This window comes from Panulirus ornatus, chromosome 61 (genome assembly GCF_036320965.1).
Source record: "Panulirus ornatus isolate Po-2019 chromosome 61, ASM3632096v1, whole genome shotgun sequence".
In the NCBI taxonomy this organism is placed as follows: Eukaryota; Metazoa; Arthropoda; class Malacostraca; order Decapoda; family Palinuridae; genus Panulirus; species Panulirus ornatus.
The window spans coordinates 11,117,579-11,135,600 of NC_092284.1; the positions used below are offsets into that span (position 1 = coordinate 11,117,579).

General features: G+C 37.9%; 1 protein-coding gene across 10 annotated transcripts in view; it reads right to left on the reverse strand.

The window, feature by feature from the left end:
• The window catches only part of LOC139767396 (uncharacterized), an 800,841-nt gene that overhangs the window by 82,465 nt on the left and 700,354 nt on the right, over positions 1-18,022 (reverse strand). The gene's annotated exons all lie outside the window — the stretch shown is intronic.

Here is an 18,022-nt window from a genome sequence, read left to right on the forward strand (position 1 = left end):
AAATAAGAAAGGAGTCTTCTAAGTTGTAGATTTCAATAGAAGCGGCATAATGAAATAGAAAAGAAGCTTTGAAAGTGTAGATTTTGATAAAAACGGCATAATCAAATAGGAAAGAAGCCTTCAAAGTTGTAGATTTTGATAGAAACGACATAATCAAATAAGGAAGAAGCCTTCGAAGTTGTAGATTTTGATAGAAACGGCACAATCAAATATGAAAGAAGAATTCAGAGTTGTAGATTTTGATAGAAACGGCATAATCAAATAGAAAAAAGAAGCCTTGAAAGTTGTAGATTTTGATGGAAACGGCATAATCAAATAGAAAAGAAGCCTTCAAAGTGTACATTTTGATAGAAACGGCATAATCAAATAGGAAAGAAGCCTTCAAAGTTGTAGACTTTGATGGAAACGGCATAATCAAGTAGATAAGAAGCCATCAAAGTTGTAGATTTTGATATAAACGGCATAAGCAAATGGAAAAGAAGCTTTCAAAGTTGTAGATTTAGATAGAAACGACATAATCAAATAGGAAAGAAACCTTCAAAATTGTAGATTTTGATAGAAACGACATAATCAAATAGGAAAGAAGTCTTCAAAGTTGTAGATTTAGATAGAAACGACATAATCAAATAGGAAAGGAGCCTTCAAAGTTGTAGATTTTGATAGAAACGACATAATCATATAGGAAAGAAGGTTTCAAAGTTGTAGATTTTGATAGAAACGACATAATTAAATAGGAAAGAAGCCTTGAAAGTTGTAGATTTTGATAGACAGGACACAATCAAATACGAAGGAAGCCTTCATGGTTGTGGATTTTAACAGAACCGACATAATCAAATAGGACAGAAGCCTTCAAAGTTGTAGATTTTGATAGAAAAGACATAATCAAATTGGAAAGAAGCCTTCAAAGTGTAGATTTTCATAGAAACGGCATAATCAAATAGGAAAAAAGGCCTTGAAAGTTATAGATTTTGATAAAAACGGCATAATCAAAGAGGAAAGAAGCCTTGAAAACTGTAGATTTTGAAAGAAACGGCATAATTAAATAGGAAAGAAGCCTTCAAATTTGTAGATTTTGATAGAAACGGCATAATCAAATAGGAAAGAAGCATTCAAAATTGTAGATTTTCATAGAAACGGCATAATCAAATAGAATAGAAGCCTTCAAAGTTGTAGATTTTGATAGAAACGGCATAATCTAATAGGAAAGAAGTCTTCAAAGTTGTAGATTTTGATAGAAACGACATAATCAAATAGGAAAGAATTCTTCAAGGCGTAGATTTTGATAGAAACGGCATAATCAAATGGGAAAGCAGCCTTCAAAGTTGTAGATTTCAATAGAAACGAAGTCTTCAAAGTGTAAATTTTGATAGAAACGGCATAATCAAAGAGGAAAGAACCCTTCAAAGATGTAGTTCTTGATAGAAACGTTGTAATCAATCGGGAAAGAAGCCATTAAAGTGTAGATTTTGATAAAATGATATAATCAAATAGGAAAAAAGCCTTCAAAGTCTAGATTTTCATAGAAACGGCATAATCAAATAGGAAAGAAGCCTTCAAAGTTGTAGATTTTGATAGAAACGACATAACCAAATAGGAAATAAGTCTTCAAAGTGTAGATTTTGATAGAAACTGCTTAATCAAGTAGAAAAGAAGCCTTCAAAGTTGTAGATTTTGATAGAAACGGCATAATCTAATAGGAAAGAAGCCTTCAAAGTTGTAGATTTTGATAGAAACGACATAATCAAATAGGAAAGAATTCTTCAAGGCGTAGATTTTGATAGAAACGGCATAATCAAATGGGAAAGCAGCCTTCAAAGTTGTAGATTTTAATAGAAACGAAGTCTTCAAAGTGTAAATTTTGATAGAAACGGCATAATCAAAGAGGAAAGAACCCTTCAAAGATGTAGTTCTTGATAGAAACGTTGTAATCAATCGGGAAAGAAGCCATTAAAGTGTAGATTTTGATAAAATGATATAATCAAATAGGAAAAAAGCCTTCAAAGTCTAGATTTTCATAGAAACGGCATAATCAAATAGGAAAGAAGCCTTCAAAGTTGTAGATTTTGATAGAAACGACATAACCAAATAGGAAATAAGTCTTCAAAGTGTAGATTTTGATAGAAACTGCTTAATCAAGTAGAAAAGAAGCCTTCAAAGTTGTAGATTTTGATAGAAACGGCATAATCAAACAGGAAAGAAGCCTTCAAAGTTGTAGATTTTGATAAAAACGACATAACCAAATAGGAAAGTATTCTTCAAAGCGTAGATTTTGAGAGAAACGGCATAAACAAATAGGAAACAAGCCTTCAAAGTTGTAGATTTTGATAGAAACTGCATAATCAAATAGGAAAGAAGCCTTCAAAGTGTAGATTTTGATAAAAACGACATAATCAAAGAGGAAAGAAGTCTTCAAAGTGTAGATTTTGATAAAAACGACATAATCAAATAGGAAAGAAGTCTTCAAAATTGTAGATTTTGATAGAAACGGCTTAATAGAATAAGAAAGAAGTCTTCAGTGGTGTAGATTTTGAGAGAAACGACATAATGAAATAGGAAAGAAGCCTTCAAAGTTGTAGATTTTGATAGAAACGACATAATCAAATGTGAAAGAAGCCTTCAAAGTTGTAGATTTTGATAGAAAAGACATAATCAAATTGGAAAGAAGCCTTAAACTTGTAATTCTGATAGAAAACGACATAATCAAATAGAAAAAAAAAACTTCAACGTTGTAGATTTTGATAGAAACGCTGTAATCAAATAGAAAAAAGTCTTAAAAGTGTAGACTATGATAGAAACGGCATAATCAAATAGGAAATAAGTCTTGAAAGCTGTAGATTTTGACAGAAACGGCATAATCCAATAGGATAGAAGTCTTCAAAGTGTAGATTTTCATAGAAACGGTATAATCAAATAGGAAAAAAAGCCTTCAAAGTTGTAGATTTTGATAAAAACGGCATAATCAAAGAGGAAAGAAGCCTTCAAAGTTGTAGATTTTGATAGAAACGGCATAATCAAATAGGAAAGAAGCTTTCAAAGTTATAGATTTTGATAGAAACGGCATAATCAAATAGGAAAGAAGCCTTCAAAGCTGTAGATTTTGATAGAAACGGTATAATCAAAGAGGAAAGAGGCCTTCAAAGTTGTAGAGTTTGATAGAAACGGCATAATCTAATAGGAAAGAAGTCTTCAAAGTTGTAGATATTGACAGAAACGACATAATCAAATAAGAAAGAATTCTTTAAGGCGTAGATATTGATAGAAACGGCATAATCAAATGGGAAAGCAGCCTTCAAAGTTATAGATTTTAATAGAAACGAAGTCTTCAAAGTGCATATTTTGAAAGAAACGGCATAATCAGAGGAGAGCTCCCTTTAAAGATGTAGTTTTTGATAGAAACGTTGTAATCAATCGGGAAAGAAGCCATTAAAGTGTAGATTTTGATAGAAAAGATATAATCAAATAGGAAAAAAGCATTCAAAGTCTAGATTCTCATAGAAACGGCATAATCAAATAGGAAAGAAGCCTTCAGAGTTGTAGATATTGAGAGAAAAGGCATAATCAAATAGGAAAAGAAGCCTTCAAAGTTGTAATTTTGATAGAAACGGCATAATCAAATAGAGAAGAAGTCTTCAGAGTTGTAGATTTTGATAGAAACGGCATAAGCAAATTGGAAAGAAGTCTTAAAAGTGCAGATTTTGATATAAACAGCATAACCAAATAGGAAAAAAGCCTTCAACGTTGTAGATTTTGATAGAAACGGCATAATCAAATAGGAAAGAAGTATTCAAAGTGTAGATTTTGATAGACACGGCATAATCAAATAGGAAATAAGCCTTCAAAGTATAGATTTTGATAGAAACGGCATTATCAAATACTGAAGAAGCCTTCAAAGTGCAGATTTTAATAGAAATGGCATAATCAAATAGGAAAGAAGCCTTCAAAGTGTAGATTTTGATAGAAACGGCATAATCAAATAAGAAAGAAGCCTTCAAAGCGTAGATTTTGATAGAAACGGCATAATCAGATGGGAAAGAAACCTTCAAAGTGTAGATTTTGATAGAGACGGCATAATCAAACAGGAGAGAAGCCTTCAAAGTGTAGATTTTGATAGAAACGGCATAATCAAATAGGAAAAAAGCCTTCAAAGTTGTAGATTTTGATAGAAACGGCATAATCAAATAGGAAAGAAGCCTTCAAAGTGTAGATTTTGATAGAAAAGACATAATCAAATGAGAAAGAAGCCTTCCAAGTTGTAGATTTTGATAGAAAAGACATAATCAAGTGGGAAAGAAGTATTCAAATTTGTAGATTTTGATAGAAACGACATAATCAAATCGGAAAGAAGCCTTCAAAAGTGTAGAAATTGATAGAGTCGACTTCATCAGGCGACTGAACCAGTTTGACTCATAATAGGCTCACGTTTCTGGTCAGGTCAGCCAATCTATAGCTGAGACACTTGTTAGACCACTTCTAATCCTGCTCAGAAGGTTACATGAGAAACATCCTGCTGCAAGCATGTTAATCAAGAACTCGGCGACGAGACACGAGACAAGATAACCAGAAAGCGAATGGTTCACTCCCTGCCATGCAGAAATTCTACCAGACTGGGAGGCATCGCAGATTCTTCTAAGACAGGATAATTTCCATCTTGCATCAAAGTGATGGATGGGCTGACTTGTGTGTTCTCCTGGACTGCCAGAAAGCATTTGACACGTTACCACCCCCCATCCCCCCCCAACAGAAAACCTTTGACACGGTACGCCTCCACCAGAAAGCCTTTGACACGGTACACCCCTACGAAAAAGCCTTTGACACGGTACCCCCACCAGACGTGTGTCCCCTGCTACGTAACGTAGAGTCTCGTGCAAGTATATGGATGAGGAAATTGGACTAGACATCCCCCCCCCTCCCCCAAGTCTGGTCACCTGAAGAAGCACAAAGAGTGTCAGAGAGGCCAGGCCAGGCCAAGATGGGGTCTGAATTAAGGCATATGAGCTACAATGAGAGGCTGAAGAATGCATACTTTGTTCACCACGGAGGAGAGAAGAGTCAGGGGTGACCTGAGTCCAGCTACTTGATCATATGGAAAGTTCAAGTCCTGGGACCACCACGGGTGTGAAACTCTCCATTCGTACTATGCAAATAGGCAACCACACACACACACACACACACACACACACACACACACACACACACTGTGGTGCAGTGGTTAGCAATGCCACCCGCCAGTCTAACGAAACCCGGTTCGAAACCCGGCTCGGGCAGCTGGCTCACAGCCAACCCAACTGTTCATCCTATCCTCACCCATTTTTGGAGATGGTCGATGAATAGGTTACATGATGTAAGCTGGGGAAGTAGATAGGGGGAGCGTTTGTGTCTCCATAAAGTTAAGTCTTCGTACGCATACCAGGGTAAGAGACGAGGGCAACACAAGTGTACGACACTCTCTCTCCCCCGTCACACACACACACACACACACACACACACACACACACACACACAGCCAACCACGTCACAATCACCCTCACCAGTCACGCACACAAGACCACCTCCTCCTCCTCCTCCCTCAACCATTACCCCCTCCTCACCCAGCGATTACCTCACGAGGAGGAGGTCCACCTCCTCCACCACACCACACCCCACGCTGCTCCACCTCCTCCACCACACCACACCCCACGCTGCTCCACCTCCTCCACCACACCACACCCCACGCTGCTCCACCTTCTCCACCACACCACACCCCACGCTGCTCCACCTCCTCCACCACACCACACCCCACGCTGCTCCACCTCCTCCACCACACCACACCCCACGCTGCTCTGCCCCACTAAGCTTCTCGACGCTGTCACCTCGGAACAATGAACTAAGCTGGAAGGAGCAGGGCATTGCGATCCCCCACAAATCCTCCAGCTATCGTCTTACGTCCGGCTTGTAAACTGGGGACGCTTGTGGAGGGGACGGACGACCCCGTGAACATCATGTGCCTTTCCCTGCGTCTGCAGACGAGCCACCAGACACACCACATCACGAGCGACGGGAAAATGGACAGTATATACACAAGATCATTATTTCCTCTACACTATCTATTATTAGAGACTCAACACCCTGGCTCTACCAGCTTACTCACTCACTCACTCACACTCTCTCTCACCCCTCTCACAACTCATGGGACAGTTTAGAAACTACAGCACCACCACCCGCCACCACCACCTGCCATCCCTCGTCCCCTAGTTGCAGTCCTGGCTCTACCAGCTCACTCACTCACTCACTCACACTCTCTCTAACCCCTCTCACCACTCATGGGACAGTTTAGAAACTACAGCATCATCCCTCCCGCCACCACCACCTGCCATCCCTCGTCCCCTAGTTGCAGTCCTGGCTCTACCAGCTTACTCACTCACTCACTTACTCACTCAAACTCTCTCTAACCCCTCTCACCACTCATGGGACAGTTTAGAAACTACAGCATCATCCCTCCCGCCACCACCACCTGCCATCCCTCGTCCCCTAGTTGCAGTTCGACACCATTACCACACCGAGCCCATCGAAGGTCATAGAAGACCCGTTACAAGACCATCCCCTTCCCAGCCAATGCTGACATTAATAAGGAACTGACTGGTATTTTTGGTGCGTGTGTGGATGCTGTTAGTATAACCTCGCCCCACATTTTATCAACCCCTCTGCTTATGTTACGTCTTTCTATGTATATATTCTTAACCCTTGCGCTTCGGTTAATTCAATAAACCGTTATCATCATTATTATTATTATTATTATTATTATTATTATGGCACACTTCCTAATTACTGACCCTACATTTTCACTTCACACTCCCTAATCCTCTTATTTCTCTCCCCTTAACACTTCTAAACGTACATTAATTGTCTTTTTCCCATACCTGCTGATAATCCTGTCTCCGCCCTCCACCATACACTTTTTTTTATGTCCCAACCATCTTTTCTTTTATACTTGGGTCGTACTTCCTTACCCACTCCAGCCCCAGAGCAGAACAAATTCGAATCTTAAACCCCCAAGTTGGACAGTTCGAGTCGAACATGACGGTACGACCCTTGGCAATAAATGTCTTGAACTCTAACCCGACTCCTTAAAAGAGTCGAACATGACGGTACGACCCTTGGCAATAAATGTCTTGAACTCTAACCCAACTCCTTAAAGGAGTCGAACATGACGGTACGACCCTTGGCTAGAAATGTCTTGAACTCTAACCCGACTCCTTAAAGGATCAGGTCAAAAGCCCGATCATAGTACTGGTGGATCCTGATGTTGTGCTCCGAGAACCGATTTCACTGTACCGTTCTCGCCTTTGAATTTATTCTACACCCCCAAGCTCATCCCGTGAACGATAGCGCGCAAAATAAAGGCTATAAAGGTCAGAAAAAGGTCTTTGTCAAGACCCCTCCAATGAGAATTAAGAGACCCTCCACTTTCTCTGTCCTCAGTAATACAATGCAATACCCTAGTTTCGCTGCCACGTAACAACACAGACTTATCATACATCCCCCAGGCCAGCACTGTAAGCTAACGTGTGGTGGGCCCTTTGCAAGGCCTTTGCTTAGCATGAACTTGTATACCTTTCAACGTCGTCTTAAAAAACCTTATTTTCATTGCCTTCGCCTTTACTTTGTCCCTAAGACACTTTAAGTCTTGGATCCCCTGAACACCAATATATAATCTCACGTCATATGTCCCTTTTCGTATGTGATCCTTAATCTAACCCTCTTCATCAGATGGTTTCTTCTAAGTTTCCTCTTACCTTCAAATGAGATCCAATTCCATCTCGGCCATTACCAGAGTGTCATCTTCATACACCAACCTCCATTCTCTCCAGTCGTGCAAAGACCTCCCATCTGTGAAAACATAAACCATCATGAGATCATATAACATCTTCCTTTCACTCATCCTCCACCCTCAAAACTACTGACTCATTGCCTCACGTCCTCTCGCTGCTTACACTCCTAAATCTCATTTATATATAAACATTTCTCCAAGCGCTCATTCCTCGGACTTAAAATACATACGCTTGAAACATTCAGCAACACTGTTCTTGTAAATTCACCATGTTTTTGTCTCTACAATGCTACATTTTTTTTTTCATAAATTTTCCATTTATGTTGTCCTCAATGAGGCCCAGATAAATAAGTTACTCTCATCATTGTCAACAAGGCTAACCTATCACTCATGACCCATCTTATTACCTGTATTACTAATTCTACTCCTTTCTCCACCTGTGGTTACGAATCTCTTCACTTTATCACATTAATTTATCAACATTTTGACATAGGCTTACGATCACGTTATCCGCTCATTTATCATATTGTATACCCCAAGCCAACTTGAAAAATACCTCGCAAGATCATCCATTTATAACTGACAATGGTATATGAAATAAATAATCTAAATACATGTGAATCTACCAAGTTGGGATGACCATCTGCATCATCTGCCAACAGCTGCTGCCCTGACGCTGGATTTGTTTACATGTGGCGGTGGCGCGGCGTGACGTCATGCCCGCTGGGCTAAAATAATACGGACACAAAACAAAGCAATTGGACGGGGGTCAGGCAGGCCTCCTCCGGGATTACAGCGATATCAAATAATCGAGGCTAATTTAAGCCCCAGGGGGAGTTGATAGTCTGTCCCTAACCTCTTAAGTACGACCATTGGAGTACGACTTCACCACGACCCTTGCACAGAGTGACAACAACATTGACCATAACAAGTACGACCCATGGAGTATACTGGCCTGACCTTTGACCTGACCCCAAGAGATAAGGTCAGAGTGACAACAACATTGACCATAAATACGACCCATGGAGTATACTGGCTTGACCTTTGACCTGACCCTAAGAGATAAGGTCAAGGGCTGAGCCTCACAACTTATCCAATGGTCGTAGAGTCGTACTCAAGAATCTTTTTAAATAATACAGCTTTGGTAAAAAAAAAATAAATAAAGAAAATACTGCCATGAGGACACACACACACACACACACACACACACACAAGCCGTGGACACACACACACACACACACACTTAAGACGTGGACACACACACACACACACACACACTTAAGACGTGGACACACACACACACACACTTAAGACGTGGACACACACACACACACACACACACACACACACACACACTTAAGACGTGGACACACACACACACACACACACACACTTAAGACGTGGACACACACACACACACACACACACACACACACACTTAAGACATGGACGAAATGACATTCATGATGGTAAAATCATATCCCAAAAATGAACATTAGACCCATTACACGCTACAGATAACCCAGGAAATATCATTTAAGTTCCTACAATAACCCCACCCCCTTTTTTTTTTTAGGAGGCCAGATGAAGCGAGTTTAGTGAAGAACTAGTTATGTGGAGCAGGGTCGGCTTGGGGCCCCATCAGCCAAATAACATGGCAAGTTTAAGCTTGACCCACATAAGCACATACCCTCAGGCATTATTTATTATTTTTGGTCACTTCCACGGGGCAACATAAGTTTAAAAACCCTCCCCAAACCACCAATCGTAAATTAGACCCTAAATTATATAGTATTAACGGTGAATTAGACCCTAAATTGTATAGTGTTAACGGTAAATTAGACCCTAAATTGTATAGTATTAACGGTAAATTAGACCCTAAATTGTATAGTGTTAACGGTAAATTAGACCCTAAATTGTATAGTATTAACGGTAAATTAGACCCTAAATTGTATAGTGTTAACGGTAAATTAGACCCTAAATTGTATAGTGTTAACGGTAAATTAGACCCTAAATTGTATAGTGTTAACGGTAAATTAGACCCTAAATTGTATAGTGTTAACGGTAAATTAGACCCTAAATTGTATAGTATTAACGGTAAATTAGACCCTAAATTGTATTTTATTAACGGTAAATTAGACCCTAAATTGTATAGCATTAACGGTAAATTAGACCCTAAATTGTAAGGCATTAACGGTAAATTAGACCCTAAATTGTATAGCATTAACGGTAAATTAGACCCTAATTGTATAGTATTAACGGTGAATTAGACCCTAAATTGTATAGCATTAACGGTAAATTAGACCCTAAATTGTATAGTATTAACGGTAAATTAGACCCTAAATTGTAAGGCATTAACGGTAAATTAGACCCTAAATTGTATAGTGTTAACGATAAATTAGACCCTAAATTGTATAGTATTAACGGTAAATTAGACCCTAAATTGTAAGGCATTAACGGTAAATTAGACCCTAAATTGTATAGCATTAACGGTAAATTAGACCCTAAATTGTTTAGCATTAACGGTAAATTAGACTCTAAATTGTATAGCATTAACGGTAGACCCTAAATTGTATTTTATTAACGGTAAATTAGACCCTAAATTGTATAGTGTTAACGTTGAATTAGACCCTAAATTGTATAGTGTTAACGGTAAATTAGACCCTAAATTGTATAGTGTTAACGTTAAATTAGACCCTAAATTGTATAGCATTAACGGTAATTTAGACCCTAAATTGTATAGTATTAACGGTAAATTAGACCCTAAATTGTATAGTATTAACGGTAAATTAGACCCTAAATTGTATAGTGTTAACGGTAAATTAGACCCTAAATTGTATAGTGTTAACGTTAAATTAGACCCTAAATTGTATAGCATTAACGGTAAATTAGACCCTAAATTGTATAGTATTAACGGTAAATTAGACCCTAAATTGTATAGTATTAACGGTACATTAGACCCTAAATTGTATAGTGTTAACGGTAAATTAGACCCTAAATTGTATAGTGTTAACGTTAAATTAGACCCTAAATTGTATAGCATTAACGGTAAATTAGACCCTGAATTGTATAGTATTAACGGTGAATTAGACCCTAAATTGTATAGCATTAACGGTAAATTAGACCCTAAATTGTATAGTATTAACGGTAAATTAGACCCTAAATTGTAAGGCATTAACGGTAAATTAGACCCTAAATTGTATAGCATTAACGGTAAATTAGACCCTAAATTGTATAGTATTAACGGTAAATTAGACCCTAATTGTATAGTATTAACGGTAATTAGACCCTAAATTGTATAGCATTAACGGTAAATTAGACCCTAAATTGTATAGCATTAACGGTAAATTAGACCCTAAATTGTATAGTATTAACGGTAAATTAGACCCTAAATTGTATAGTATTAACGGTAAATTAGACACTAAATTGTATAGTATTAACGGTAAATAGATCATTTTATTTTTTCTTAAGTATTCACTCGTCCAATCCATTTCTTTTTTCACAATTCTGTAGCTTACAGGTCAGAGATACAGATCACAACGCCAGCCCAACTTGCAATAAGGAACATAAATAAATTTGCGTATTTAAATGTCACACGATTCGCCATTGAGCTGGTCCGACTGGTTTAACCAATGGCAGAAGAGATATTGCCTCAACTTCTACCACGCCTTAGCAGACCAGCTTAAAGAATTGATTTTTCTTTATTAAACAAGTGACAGCAGACCAGCTTAAAGAATTGACTTTCCTTATTAAATAAGTGACAGCAGACCAGCTTAAAGAACTGACTTTCCTTTATTAAACAAGTGACAGCAGACCAGCTTAAAGAACTGACTTTCCTTTATTAAACAAGTGACAGCAGACCAGCTTAAAGAACTGACTTTCCTTTATTAAACAAGTGACAGCAGACCAGCTTAAAGAATTGACTTTCCTTATTAAATAAGTGACAGCAGACCAGCTTAAAGAATTCACTTTCCTTTATTAAACAAGTGACAGCAGACCAGCTTAAAGAACTGACTTTCCTTTATTAAACAAGTGACAGCAGACCAGCTTAAAGAACTGACTTTCCTTTATTAAATAAGTGACAGCAGACCAGCTTAAAGAATTGACTTTCCTTTATTAAACATGTGACAGCAGACCAGCTTAAAGAATTGACTTTCCTTTATTAAATAAGTGACAGCAGACCAGCTTAAAGAATTGACTTTCCTTTATTGACCAAGTGACAGCAGACCAGCTTAAAGAATTGACTTTCCTTATTAAATAAATGACAGCGGACCAGCTTAAAGAACTGACTTTCCTTTATTAAATAAGTGACAGCAGACCAGCTTAAAGAATTGACTTTCCTTATTAAACAAGTGACAGCAGACCAGCTTAAAGAATTGACTTGCCTTTATCAAACAAGTGACAGCAGACCAGCTTAAAGAATTGACTTTCCTTTATTAAACAAGTGACAGCAGACCAGCTTAAAGAATTGACTTTCCTTTATTAAACAAGTGACAGCAGACCAGCTTAAAGAATTGACTTTCCTTTATTGACCAAGTGACAGCAGACCAGCTTAAAGAATTGACTTTCCTTATTAAATAAATGACAGCGGACCAGCTTAAAGAACTGACTTTCCTTTATTAAATAACTGACAGCAGACCAGCTTAAAGAATTGACTTTCCTTTATTAAACAAGTGACAGCAGACCAGCTTAAAGAATTGACTTTCCTTTATTAAACAAGTGACAGCAGACCAGCTTAAAGAATTGACTTTCCTTTATTAAACAAGTGACAGCAGACCAGCTTAAAGAATTGACTTTCCTTTATTAAACAAGTGACAGCAGACCAGCTTAAAGAATTGACTTTCCTTTATTAAACAAGTGACAGCAGACCAGCTTAAAGAATTGACTTTCCTTATTAAACAAGTGACAGCAGACCAGCTTAAAGAATTGACTTTCCTTATTAAACAAGTGACAGCAGACCAGCTTAAAGAATTGACTTTCCTTATTAAACAAGTGACAGCAGACCAGCTTAAAGAATTGACTTTCCTTTATTAAACAAGTGACAGCAGACCAGCTTAAAGAATTGACTTTCCTTATTAAACAAGTGACAGCAGACCAGCTTAAAGAATTGACTTTCCTTATTAAACAAGTGACAGCAGACCAGCTTAAAGAATTGACTTTCCTTATTAAACAAGTGACAGCAGACCAGCTTAAAGAATTGACTTTCCTTATTAAACAAGTGACAGCAGACCAGCTTAAAGAATTGACTTTCCTTATTAAACAAGTGACAGCAGACCAGCTTAAAGAATTGACTTTCCTTATTAAACAAGTGACAGCAGACCAGCTTAAAGAATTGACTTTCCTTATTAAACAAGTGACAGCAGACCAGCTTAAAGAATTGACTTTCCTTATTAAATAAGTGACAGCAGACCAGCTTAAAGAATTGACTTTCCTTATTAAATAAGTGACAGCAGACCAGCTTAAAGAATTGACTTTCCTTATTAAACAAGTGACAGCAGACCAGCTTAAAGAATTGACTTTCCTTATTAAACAAGTGACAGCAGACCAGCTTAAAGAATTGACTTTCCTTATTAAACAAGTGACAGCAGACCAGCTTAAAGAATTGACTTTCCTTATTAAACAAGTGACAGCAGACCAGCTTAAAGAATTGACTTTCCTTATTAAACAAGTGACAGCAGACCAGCTTAAAGAATTGACTTTCCTTATTAAACAAGTGACAGCAGACCAGCTTAAAGAATTGACTTTCCTTATTAAACAAGTGACAGCAGACCAGCTTAAAGAATTGACTTTCCTTATTAAATAAGTGACAGCAGACCTGCTTAAAGAATTGACTTTCCTTATTAAACAAGTGACAGCAGACCAGCTTAAAGAATTGACTTTCCTTATTAAACAAGTGACAGCAGACCAGCTTAAAGAATTGACTTTCCTTATTAAATAAGTGACAGCAGACCAGCTTAAAGAATTGACTTTCCTTAATTTAATAAGTGACAGCAGACCAGCTTAAAGAATTGACTTTCCGTATCAAATAAGTGACAACAGACCAGCTTAAAGAATTGACTTTCCTTATTAAATAAATGACAGCAGACCTGCTTAAATAATTGACTTTCCTTATTAAATAAATGACAGCAGACCAGCTTAAAGAATTGACTTTCCTTATTAAACAAGTGACAGCAGACCAGCTTAAAGAATTGACTTTCCTTATTAAACAAGTGACAGCAGACCAGCTTAAAGAATTGACTTTCCTTTATTAAACAAGTGACAGCAGACCAGCTTAAAGAATTGACTTTCCTTATTAAACAAGTGACAGCAGACCAGCTTAAAGAATTGACTTTCCTTATTAAACAAGTGACAGCAGACCAGCTTAAAGAATTGACTTTCCTTATTAAACAAGTGACAGCAGACCAGCTTAAAGAATTGACTTTCCTTTATTAAACAAGTGACAGCAGACCAGCTTAAAGAATTGACTTTCCTTATTAAACAAGTGACAGCAGACCAGCTTAAAGAATTGACTTTCCTTATTAAACAAGTGACAGCAGACCAGCTTAAAGAATTGACTTTCCTTATTAAACAAGTGACAGCAGACCAGCTTAAAGAATTGACTTTCCTTTATTAAACAAGTGACAGCAGACCAGCTTAAAGAATTGACTTTCCTTTATTAAACAAGTGACAGCAGACCAGCTTAAAGAACTGACTTTCCTTTTTTAAACAAGTGACAGCAGACCAGCTTAAAGAATTGACTTTTCCTTTATTAAACAAGTGACAGCAGATCAGCTTAATGAATTGACTTTCCTTATTAAACAAGTGACAGCAGACCAGCTTAAAGAATTGACTTTCCTTTATTAAATAAATGATAGACCAGCTTAAAGAATTGACTTTCCTTATTAAACAAGTGACAGCAGACCAGCTTAAAGAATTGACTTTCCTTTATTAAACAAGTGACAGCAGACCAGCTTAAAGAATTGACTTTCCTTATTAAACAAGTGACAGCAGACCAGCTTAAAGAATTGACTTTCCTTTATTAAACAAGTGACAGCAGACCAGCTTAAAGAATTGACTTTCCTTATTAAATAAATGACAGCAGACCAGCTTAAAGAATTGACTTTCCTTTATTAAACAAGTGACAGCAGACCAGCTTAAAGAATTGACTTTCCTTATTAAACAAGTGACAGCAGACCAGCTTAAAGAATTGACTTTCCTTATTAAACAAGTGACAGCAGACCAGCTTAAAGAATTGACTTTCCTTATTAAACAAGTGACAGCAGACCAGCTTAAAGAATTGACTTTCCTTATTAAACAAGTGACAGCAGACCAGCTTAAAGAATTGACTTTCCTTATTAAACAAGTGACAGCAGACCAGCTTAAAGAATTGACTTTCCTTTATTAAACAAGTGACAGCAGACCAGCTTAAAGAATTGACTTTCCTTATTAAATAAATGACAGCAGACCAGCTTAAAGAATTGACTTTCCTTATTAAATAAGTGACAGCAGACCAGCTTAAAGAATTGACTTTCCTTATTAAACAAGTGACAGCACACCAGCTTAAAGAATTGACCCTCTCACTTTCCTTATTAAATAAGTAACAGCCATTGATTCTCTCATAGATGATAATGACTGAATCTAATTCTAACTGGAAATTGCCATTTTTGCATGCAAGGGCAAATAAAATAAATGTCTCCTTTTCCACCTTTAGTGATCATATTAATCCACACAGTTTCCTTTCCACCTTTAGTTATCATATTTATCCACACAGTCTCCTTTCCACCTTTAGTTATCATATTAATCCACACAGTCTCCTTTCCACCTTTAGTTATATTAATCCACACAGTCTCCTTTCCACCTTTAGTTATCATATTAATCCACACAGTCTCCTTTCCACCTTTAGTTATCATATTAATCCACACAGTCTCCTTTCCACCTTTAGTTATCATATTAATCCACACAGTCTCCTTTCCACCTTTAGTTATCATATTAATCCACAAAGTCTCCTTTCCACCTTTAGTGATCATATTAATCCACACAGTCTCCTTTCCACCTTTAGTGATCATATTAATCCACACAGTCTCCTTTCCACCTTTAGTTATATTAATCCACACAGTCTCCTTTCCACCTTTAGTTATCATATTAATCCACACAGTCTCCTTTCCACCTTTAGTGATCATATTAATCCACACAGTCTCCTTTCCACCTTTAGTGATCATATTAATCCACACAGCTTCGTAAAAGACTGGCGAATCTCAGAGTTTCAAAACAAAACAAAAATCAATGGTTTATTAAAACCTTTAAAAGCCTGCTATTATACTCATCTGACCTAGAGCAGTGTGTCATAGATGTGTATATAAAAGAAAGATGAAATAGGATGGGAGGGTGTGGAGGGAGGAAGTCTCCATGGCTTTGGAAATCGTATGATCGTATAATTAATAATATAATTAACTCCCCCCCCCCCCGCGAGACGTCTCCATTAAACTGGGTACAAAAGACAGCTGGCTGGGCTTCATGATGAACCACCTGGAGACACGTTTGAATGGTCAGTCATTAACGATGACCTCGCTTAATGGGAGGGGGAGGGTAGAACACGAGTGACCTCTGGTGCAGGCTGCGTGGATTGGATGGCACTATTAACCTTTGACCTCGACCTCAGAGGGACTTCTTTGTCGTCTTGTTCAAGTGTTAATCAGGGAGAGAATGGGATCAAGTTCAATTAAATCATTGTCTAAATTTGTGTAACAAAATATGAGACGAAGTCTGCTTTTAAAAGCAAACTTTGCGAAAAATGGAGAGAGAATTTGATTGAGTTGTAAGGGAAATTAGGTTAATGCACGTAACATTAAGATATGTACCAGAGTGAAGAAGAAAAACCTCATGGAAATTAACTGGATTTCAAGCTAGAATGAGTGACATGAAGGCATAGTGTGAGCAGTGATTTAAAGGCACAGCTAAATAACTTGGGGGGGGGGGGGAAAAAAAATTTAAAGTCGCTCCTAAATAGATAGAGGCTAGTAAAATACATGGCCCTCCCCCATCACACACCTTAAAAAGCTAAATAATAATAACAATAATAATGATAATAATAATAATAATAATAATGATAATAATGATAATAATGATAATAATAACAATAATAATAACAACAATAATAATAATAATAATAATAATAATAATATTTATATTATACTTTGTCGCTGTCTCCCGCGTTTGCGAGGTAGCGCAAGGAAACAGACGAAAGAAATGCCCCCCCCCCCCCATACACATGTATATACATACGTCCACACACGCAAATATACATACCTACACAGCTTTCCATGGTTTTACCCCAGACGCTTCACATGCCTTGATTCAATCCACTGACAGCACGTCAACCCCGGTATACCACATCGCTCCAATTCACTCTATTCCTTGCCCTCCTTTCACCCTCCTGCATGTTCAGGCCCCGATCACACAAAATCTTTTTCACTCCATCTTTCCACCTCCAATTTGGTCTCCCTCTTCTCCTCGTTCCCTCCACCTCCGACACATATATCCTCTTGGTCAATCTTTCCTCACTCATTCTCTTCATGTGCCCAAACCACTTCAAAACACCCTCTTCTGCTCTCTCAACCACGCTCTTTTTATTTCCACACATCTCTCTTACCCTTACGTTACTCACTCGATCAAACCACCTCACACCACACATTGTCCTCAAACATCTCATTTCCAGCACATCCATCCTCCTGCGCACAACTCTATCCATAGCCCACGCCTCGCAACCATACAACATTGTTGGAACCACTATTCCTTCAAACATACCCATTTTTGCTTTCCGAGATAATGTTCTCGACTTCCACACATTCTTCAAGGCCCCCAGAATTTTCGCCCCCTCCCCCACCCTATGATCCACTTCCGCTTCCATGGTTCCATCCGCTGCCAGATCCACTCCCAGATATCTAAAACACTTCACTTCCTCCAGTTTTTCTCCATTCAAACTCACCTCCCAATTGACTTGACCCTCAACCCTACTGTACCTAATAACCTTGCTCTTATTCACATTTACTCTTAACTTTCTTCTTCCACACACTTTACCAAACTCAGTCACCAGCTTCTGCAGTTTCTCACATGAATCAGCCACCAGCGCTGTATCATCAGCGAACAACAACTGACTCACTTCCCAAGCTCTCTCATCCCCAACAGACTTCATACTTGCCCCTCTTTCCAAAACTCTTGCATTTACCTCCCTAACAA